This window comes from Belonocnema kinseyi, chromosome 4 (assembly GCF_010883055.1).
Source record: "Belonocnema kinseyi isolate 2016_QV_RU_SX_M_011 chromosome 4, B_treatae_v1, whole genome shotgun sequence".
Classification (NCBI taxonomy): Eukaryota; Metazoa; Arthropoda; class Insecta; order Hymenoptera; family Cynipidae; genus Belonocnema; species Belonocnema kinseyi.
In genome coordinates this window covers 131,937,216-131,947,516 of record NC_046660.1, presented here as the reverse complement: position 1 = coordinate 131,947,516, position 10,301 = coordinate 131,937,216, and positions in this window count along the sequence as shown.

Sequence of the window (10,301 nt, the reverse complement as noted above, 5' to 3'; positions counted from 1 at the left end):
TACATTGTTAAAATTACGTGACGTAGCACATTATCAACTTCAAGTAGTAGAGAACATTTACGAAGAATCAAGATTTTATAATAATCTTAAGGATTGGGCTCTCTATCTTTTTGGGAACTGTAACCGCACCTGTTCGGGCACCAGTGGCCCCTCATCTCAGTGATCCCAGATCTGAAACGAGACGTGGTCCAATACTATGAGACGTCTATGTCCGTGTGAATATGGTAGGAGAGGATATAAGTGCCTGGGTTACGCGCGCAACCCATTTCTCCTCTTCTGAATTTGAAAACTCGAAGATGCAAGATTGCCGGTCGAAACACTTCGGCGGTTCTATTTATATCTCCATCTGCTTTGAAATAAAATGAAGAGATTAGGATTTTAATATTTCCAGATTTCGATACTGGGCTGACGAACGGTGACTCTGGGATACCGGGCGACCTCTCAGAGTACGCAGCCTTATCCTTGCATGCGGGGCTCTACAAGGATGGACAAACCCCTTTCCCTAGCTTCTCGTAAGAACAACAATGACAACACCAAACATAGTTGTAGTAAATGCGGTTCAAAACAACAGAACGCGCAGAGCTCCCGACAGTGGGTCGGCGAACAATGGCGACCAATCTAGAGCTGGGGGAGCCAATGAAAATGGATTCAATGCGATGGATCAGCGGCATCTCGCAACCTTTGGGTGGACGGAGCGACTGAATCACGACTTGCTAGAGTGCTACGATGCGTGTGTGGCCCCTGAACGGTGTTACATGGCACGCCTGCATGCTCTGTGGTGCGAGAAACAACCGGAGCTATCGCACTTTTCGCAGCAACGTTTGCGAAACCATGCTGAACTACTCCGTAAAAGGGGCTATGTAAGCGGAACGCCTACTCTACCACAGCTAGAACAAGCCGGCAACAGAGAAAGAGAGGCGACACTAAGAACAACCGCGGGCAGACATCCAATAGATGAAGAACGATGCTTTACGACCCAGAGAAACCGTAAAACAAAACCAACGGCTGATCATAAGACCAAAAGACGAATGCATCAACTTGCCATAAAAATAGGCTCGGAAAGACAGTACGCGTCTCGCATTCAGTGTGTGATTGACTACATCACATCTGGCAGGAGAGAAGTCTACAGCGAAGGGAGAGGTGGGTCAGAGAAAATAAACAGTTTCTCTCTGACCCATCTCGACTCTTCCAAGACCCTCCAGTTACTGTCGAACACCCACCCAAACCAAAGGAGGTCGAAGTATTTTGGAGAGAAGTCTACAAGGTTCAGCATAGACTGAACGAAGACTCAGAAAATGTAAAGAACTTCAAGGAGTTATGTGTTGCCCTCATAACCCTTGATAAAGAATGCCCACCCATCACTACCGAGGAGGTGAAAAAAGTATTAAGAGGGATGAAGAACTATTCCGCACCGGGACCAGATTATATCAAAACCTTCTGGTGGAAGAAGTTTTCTTCAGCCCATCAGCATTTGGCCCGTATTTTAACCTCATATTTAAAGTCGGAAGAGCCAATTCCAGAGTGGTTGGTGGAAGGGCGCACAATACTTCTGCCGAAAATAGGCATATTAGCTGACCCGAAGAATTACAGGCCAATAACTTGTCTGAACACGCTTTATAAGATATTCACAGCTATCCTAAATGATAGGATTGTTCGGGCAATTGAACCCGTGTGGCAAGAAATGTATGAACAACGAGGCTCAAAGAAAGGCGTAGCCGGATGCCGGGAGAACCTGCTCATCGAGAGATGTGTCTGCAAAGATGCAGTATTCTTCCAGCGTGACCTATCGATGGCCTGGATTGATTATCGGACAGCTTTCGATTCGACATTCCATAGACTTATCATCTGTCTTTTGGAAATCTCAAAGGTTAATCCACAAATAGTTATGTGCATAGAGAGATTGATGCTGCTTTGGAAAACCAGATTTACTATCTCATCTGGAAAAAATCGTGTGACAACTAACAAGGTCACTTTTTAGAGAGGTGTCTTTCAGGGCGACACTATGAGCCCACTCCTCTTTTGCCTTACATTATTGCCACTATCTCTAGCACTTCGCCATTCCGACGGGCACTTGTGCGGCAAACCTGCACATCGAAAGTACAAGGTCACTCATGTATTTTACATGGACGATCTTAAGATCTGTGCTAAAAACAGAGATCAACTGCATCTAGCTCTGGGGATTGTCGAACGATATACTAAGGAAATTGGAATGGAATTTGGGTTAGACAAATGCGCCAAGGTTTATTTGAAGCGAGGAAAACTTAATGGAATTCCTGATGATCCTGAGCTCGTTGGTAGAAGCGCTATACGACACCTTTGCGCTGGAGAGACTCAAACATACCTGGGCGTGCTACAGAGCCGCATTCAGGATGTGATGTCTATGGAGGATACTCTCCGAAGCAGATACAAACGTCTCATCCGACAGATTTGGTGTTCCGAACTGTCGGCGAGGAACAAAGTATCTGCAACGAACATGCTTGCCGTCCGGGTAGTACTCTATTCATTTGGAGTAGTTCCATGGACGAAGAACTAGCTCAGATCCCTTGATATCGGGACAAGAAAGGTTATGCACATGAACAAAAGCATGCATCTTAAGTCTTCCGTTCCGCGACTGTACATCTCAGGCCGTCAAGGGGGTCGCTGAATATTGAGTCTTGAATGTCTTCACAACAGCATTATTCTGGGTACAGCACATAGAGTTGCAAATGGAAGATACTCTCTTCTTAAAATGGTCAGGAATCACGAAGAAGTGGGCAAAGGAGCATTTCTGTACAAAGCAGCGGAGGAGGCTGCTGAAGCACTCGGACTTGACTTCAGTATTAGGGGTGAGCAAAATGCATCAAATCTTATCTATCTCGAGTCCTCACTCCTGAAAGCCCGGATTAAGAAAGCACGAGAGAAAAACTTTCGTGAACAGCTCCTCGATAAGAGAATGCACGGTATCTTCCACAGAAATGTGAAGGATCAGTTAATGTCTTGTGAGCTAACGTTTGCTTTCCTTAAATCGCCCGGATTGAAGTCTGGTACGGAGGGTTTCATTTTTGCATGTCAAGGCGTTGTCATTTCCACCTTAATATATTACCGCCAAATTTTCAGCCAAGACATTCTTGATGATAGCTGCAGGGCGTGCCATGCACACCCAGAGCATTTAGCTCACATACTATCTACTTATCCAACTCACGCGGGAACGACCTACATTCAAAGGCACAATGCGGCATTAAGAGTGCTTTATTACCATCTCTGTTGCTCATACGGCATTAACCTTAATATCGCTCCTCTAAATGCTCCTTGGGAAATTGAGTCAATTGTCGAGAATGGGAAGTGCCGCATATACTGGAACTTTATATTCTCGACAATTGTTTCTGTTGCTCACTCGAGGCATGAGATGGTTCTTCTTGACTGCGAGAAGCGAACCATGTTTGTTATCGAATTTTCGGTACCAGCTGACAAGAACATCATAACTAAGGGGAATTAAAAAAAGAGGGGTATCGAGACATTTTTCGGTTGAAATATCAACTGTAAATATTTTTTGGTTGCAAAGTCGTTTTGTTGCAAATGCAACTATATTGTTAAAAAATAAAATCATAATTCTTGGGTGGAAAATTCGATTATTCACTTAAAGTTGAACTACTTATTAAAAAAATTAATTTTTTCTTAATAAAGATTCATAATTATAGTTGAAAATTCAACTATTTGCCTTTAAATTAGGTTACAAATTCAGCTTTTTTTAGATAATACTCTTTTTGACTTGTAGATTTAAAAATTTATTAAAATTAAATTGACCTTTTTTAGTAGAAATTTAATCTTTTTGGTTGAAAGCGTATCATTTTTGGTCAGAAATGCAATTGTTTGGTTAAAATATGAACTGTACATCTTTTTGGGTTTAAAAGTCAATTATTTCACTAAGAGTTAAACCACTTTGTAAAAAAAACTTTCTTTTTAACAAGGTGTTATAATTATAGTTGAAAATTTAACTATTTGGTTGAAAGTTTTACTCTTTGATTCAAACTCATATTTTTCGCTTAAAAAATTCAACTTTTTGTAGATAATTCGTCTTTTTGACTTTAAAGTTAAATAATTTTGATGAAAATTCATGTATTTTGTTTAAAATTTGTCTTTTTTGTAGATCATTAATTTTCTTGGTCGAAAATTCATTTGATTGGTTGACAATTCAACAACTTTGTTGAAAATAAATTTTCTCTGTTAAAAATTATTTATCTTTATCTGAAAATGTAACTATTACTACTTGGAATGGAAGCTTCTAATGTGTCCCCTAAGGGTTTACATTTTTCTTACACCTTCTCTATTCCTTTACACACCCTCCACACACTTACTTGGTGGTGTAAGGGGGACCTACAGTTTAAGGTGGGTTCCGAACCACCAAGAGCAACAGCCTTAAGTACTTAGAGAATACGTTTTTCTCTATAGGTACCGGTCCCACGACTCTCCGGAGATGAACAACTCCCTTGCTAGGCTAATGCTCTCCGCATGGGCCACCGAGACTCTTCCAGAGTGCGAGGCGGGATTGATTAAAAAGTAATCGTATATATTGGTTAAGTTTGAAAATCGTTTTTTTTTATAGAACATTAATGTTTTTGGTCAAAAATTCACCTATTTCCTTGAATATTTAAAAATTTTGTTGAAAATTCATTTTTTTCCTTGCTCAATTCAATTTTTTATCACAGCTTTTATCTGGAAATTGAACTATTCCATTTTTGGTTCAACTTTATCCTGTAAATTGTATTAGATAAATGACTAATTATTTTTAGAAAATTAATTTATTTGTTTTCGATTATGACTTGAAATATTATTTCAGTCAAAAATTTTTTATTTTTAACCCATTCAATTTGAAATTTTTTAATTAAAAAAAAAGAAAATTTCGTTAATTATCAGCAATATTTGACCGTTCATTTAAGACAATCCATTACAAACAACTGTTAAAAACTATACAAATTTGAACAGAATGGTTCGAAATTTTCGACGATTTTAAGGAAATTTTTTTATTTTGCAGGTTTTTTAATTTTAGGGAAAAAATCTAATTAACAAAATATATCAATTTTCAACCCAAAAGTTTACTTTTTAACAAATTAAATTAATTTTCTATCAAATAAATAGTGTTTTAACTAATAAAATGTACAGGATAAAGTTTCGACCAAAAATTGAATAGTTCAATTTCCAGATAAAAACGATTAATTTTCAATCAATCCTATAATAGTTACATTTTCAGATAAAAAAAATAATTTTTAATCGAAAAAATAAATTTTCAATAAAGTTGTTAAATTCTCAACGAATAACATGAATTTTCGACCAAGAAAATTAATGATCATTAAATTGTTTACAAAAAGTTGATTTTTTTCAGCGAAAAATATAAGTTTTCAATCAAAGAGTTAAAATTTCAACCAAATAGTTAAATTTTTAACCATAATTATAAAACCTTGTTGAAAAAAATAGTAGAGGAGAGTACCCAAATATATGATACCAACTCTGTTTGGCGTGATTGTCGGAATTCTATGTACTGAATTTAACAGTAATATAGGTCATTTTAAAGGAAATTTAGTTTGTCATAAGGAGCTCAAATAAAAAAATTTTTTTAATAAATTTTTTTATTTTGAAAGTACAAAAAATGTAAAAAAGTGCTTTTTCCAAACTTGTCAAATTATTCTCACAATATGAGATACCCCAGGAAATAGCTAATAAAATGCAAAATAAAGTATTATTATTAATGAGAAACTTCATTCTATGTTTCCGAAGTATAATTTACTGCTATTTAGATATATTTAGTTTTTGTGCTAGTCACAAACACTTTTGTAACCAATTTCCCCCGCCCAACCTGACCTGTACAATGAAAAACTTCAACACTATCAATATTTTCCTACTTAGTTAATCAATCCCCATCACTCCAGACAAACTTTACTGCTAAATACATATTTAATGAATAATAAATAGGATTTAAAGAATTCCCTTCCAAGAACTCGACCAGCATCGATTTTACAAAAAATTCGCCTATAATGTTTACAAGCCCAATGAAAAATGGACTATACCACGAAATCACTATTTCTTCAAGGGCTAAAAGTTAGTGATAGAACCAACAGAGTGGTTCTCTTAGTTTAGCTGATACCCCGCTTTCTCATATTACGAGAATATCTCATATTCGAGTACTCTCCTCTATTTTTTTCTTTACAAAGTAATTCAACCCTTAGTGAAATAATCGACTTTTAAGCCCAAGAAGGTGTACAGTTCATATTCCAACCAAACAATTGCATTTTTGACAAAAAATGATACATTTCCAACCAAAAACATTAAATTTCTACCAAACAAGGTCAATTTCCAACAAAATATATGAACTTTCAACAAGATTATTTAATTTTAAAGTCGAAAAGAGTATCATCTACAAAAAAGCTGAATTTTGAACCCAAAAATATGATTTTTCAACCAAAATTTTAATTGTCGACCAAATAGTTTAACTTTCTATCAAATTGTTGACGTTTAACGCCCAAAGATGCAATTTAAACAAAAAATTTAATTTGAAGGCAAACAGTTGAATTTTCAACTATAATTATGAATCCCTAATAAGAAAAAATTAATTTTTTTTATTAAGTACTTCAACTGTAAGTGAATTTAATTTGTTAAAAAGTAAACTTTTGGGTTGAAAATTGATATATTTTGTTAATTAGATTTTTCCCTAATATTAAAAAAACTGCAAAATAAAAAAATTTCCTTAAAAAAGTCCGGATTCTTTTTTTCTTCAATTTTGAAAATGTTTCCAAATACTCACTTAAAATTTATTTAGCAAAATAAAGAATCATTTTCAATGTTCTTAGCAATCACGAAAATTTTTGATATTCTTTTTAAATACTGTACAATTCTCAAAAACCTTTTTTTTAAATCTGCAAAAGTCTAAATCGTGTTTCAAATTATTTGAAATAATTTCCAGTTTTAAATTAATTCTGAATCTTTTTTTAAATTCAAATTGCAGCGTTTAAACTTAAAATTTAGCTCATTAAAAATTTAACAATTTAAGGCTTTCTATTTCGAACCATTCTGTTGAAATTTGTATAGTTTTTAACAGTTGTTTGTAATGGATGGTTATAAATGAACGGTCAAATATTGAATGAGTTTAAAATAAGAAATTGTTCGACTGAAATAATATGTCAAGCCTTAATGAAAACAAATAAATTAATTTTCTAACAAATAGTTGGTGTTTTAACTAATACAATTTACAGGATAAAATTTAACCAAAAATGGATTAGTTCAATTTCCAGATAAAAGCCTGAATAAAAAATTGAATTGAACAAGGAAAAAAAAACGAATTTTCAACAAAATTGTTAAATTTTCAAGGGAAAAGGTGAACTTTGGACCAAGAAGATTAATGCTCTATAAAAAAAAACGATTTTCAAACTTAACCAATACATACGATTAATTTTTAATCAATCCCATAATAGTTACATTTTCAGATAAAGATAAGTAATTTTTAACAGAAGAAATTTATTTTCAACAAAGTTGTCGAATTATCAACCAATCAGATGAATTTTCGACCAAGAAAATTAATGATCTACAAAAAAAGACAAATTTTAAACAAAATACATAAATTTTCAACGAAATTATTTAATTTTAAATTCAAAAAGACGAATTATCTACAAAAAGTTGAATTTTTTCAGCGAAAAATATGAGTTTTCAATCAAAGAGTTAAACTTTCAACCAAATATTTAAATTTTCAACCATAATTATAAAACCTTGTTAAAAAAACGCATTTTTTACAAAGTAGTTAAACTCTTAGTGAAATAATCGACTTTTAAACACAAGAAGATGTACAGTTCATATTCTAACCAAACAATTGTATTTTTGACAAAAAATGATACATTTTCAACAAAAAAGATTAAATTTCTACTAAAAAAGGTCAATTTAATTTTAATAAATTTTTAAATTTTAGAGTCAAAAAAAGTATTATCTGCAAAAACGCTGAATTTTTAATCTAATTTAAAAGGCAAATAGTTTAATTTTCAACTATAATTATGAATCAAAAATTTTTAATCAAAAAGTATAAATTTTCCATAAAGCAATTAAATTTCTACAAAGAAAGACGAATTGTTAACAAAAATACATGAATTTTTAACCAAAAATGGTACAGATTAATTGTCAGTTTCAAGAATGTATTTTCAACAAAAGAGATAAACCTTCAAATAAAAGAAATAAAAATTTTAACAAAGTAGTAGAACTTTTGATAGAAAAGAAGACTTTTTACAAAATAGTTACATTTTCAACAAAATAATTAATTTTTCAATTAAATAATTGATTTTTGGTCCAAACGAGATGAATTCAAAAATTACCAATTTCTTTGATTTCTTTCAAATGCGGATCAAGATTTAAATAAGACTAATATCGCCGCAAAAAATCAAGACCCTTCACTTTAGGAGGCAATAACTCCGTAGAAAAAATGTGAAAAGGTTCGCATAAGAACCACATGAATCCGCTAAGTTTTCTTAATGAAATGCTGTTTCTCTATTTGCGTAAAAAAATTTTGTTCCGAGCTAATTAGCTAATTAGCATTTTTACTTGTATTTTGCTAATTAGAAAAAATACAAGTAAAAATATGGTCGCCAGGCCCATTGTTGAGACACGTTAACTTTCACATGACCCCAGAGCTAAGAATATGTTTGAAAAAATTTGAAAAAATTCTGGAGTGTCCTACAACATGTTCAGAATCCAGTAGAGACCTTAAAATTTGTAAATATTTAAAAATGTCAGTTTTGCAAGGATTTTTGTTGAATGTTTTTATTTAGGGATTGAATAGAGCTCTCGCGCTGTTTATTGGCTTCAAATGTGTAGTAATGTACCCTGATTTATATTTCCACCACGGAGTTTAATGAGACGAAGCGCGTGGCACGGGCGTAGAAAAAAGTGTAGAAAAAAAGGTCCGTCATATTTCTCAGCGACAGGCAGCCGTTTTCTGCAGATTTTCCCACAGCTGCTGCTCGCTCAGCAGGGCCGTCTCAAAGCTTTGAGGCGGACTGCGCCCTTCTCTTCTGATACAAAATGTTCATAATATAATACAGTATCAAGCTTGCACACGAATTATATTGTATTTTGTTTATTTAATATAGTACACTTATTTCGGTATTACAATATAATTTTGTAATTATTAGGTTGTTAATTCGCTATTGCAATATATGTAAAAGGAATAATTATTATTCTACAAAGATACGTGAATGTAAAATTTTTTTTAGCAATTGCCGTTTATGAACAATTATTTTCATATACTTTTGTGCTATAATTCTGATCATTATTATTACTTATGTATTATATGGGTGCAATTTATGTCAAATCATGTGAAGAACTTAAGCTACTGTTTGTAATTTTTATGAAAATTGTAGTATTTGTTCTCGTAGGTGTTGAAAGAAAAACTCTAACTTGATTTTTGAATAATTCCCAGAAATGACAGGATACTAAAAATTGAAAAATTTGGTCTTTTTCTTTAAACTTTCATAACTTTTGTGATTTTAATACTATTAATCTTTATTTTCTTGAATATTCGTAATATAGTGCAGTTCTGATCAAAAATTTCTTGAAACAAAAAATGTCAAAACCTTTTTGAATTTTTCAAAAATGAATTTGTAAATTGAATTATATGGAGGATAGTGTAAGCTATCTATACATTTTTTTAATTGGGTATTTTTTCAGAAATTCAGTTTAAACATTCGTTTTTGAAAAATTTAAGAAGGTTTTGACATTTTTCGTTTCAAGAAATTCTTGTTCAGAAGTGCACCATATTGCGAATATTAAAAAAATACACCTTAATAGTATTAAAATAACAAAAGTTATGAGAGTTCATAGAAAAAGGACCAAATTTTTCAATTTTGAGTATCCTGTCATTTCTGGGAATTATTCAAAAACCATGTCAGGGTTTTTCTTTCAACACCTACGAGATTTTCATAGTATTAATATTTATATAATTTATATTTTATACTTTAAGTAACATAACCTCAAAATACATGCATATAAGGAGGCGCGCGAAGTATTCAAATCATGAAAATCGCCAGCCCAGCATCGAAATCTGGTAATATTAAAATCCCAATCTCTTCATTTTATTTCAAAGCAGATAGATATATAAGTAGAACCGCCGAAGTGTTCCGACCGGCAATCGTGCACCTTCGAGTTTTTAAATTCAGAAGAGGAGAAAAACGTTCCTCGCGCAACCTAGGCATTTATATCGTCTCCTACCATATTCACACGGACATAGACGTGTCATAGTATTGGACCACGTCTCGTTTCAGATCTGGGATCACTGCCCTTGATGGTTCATA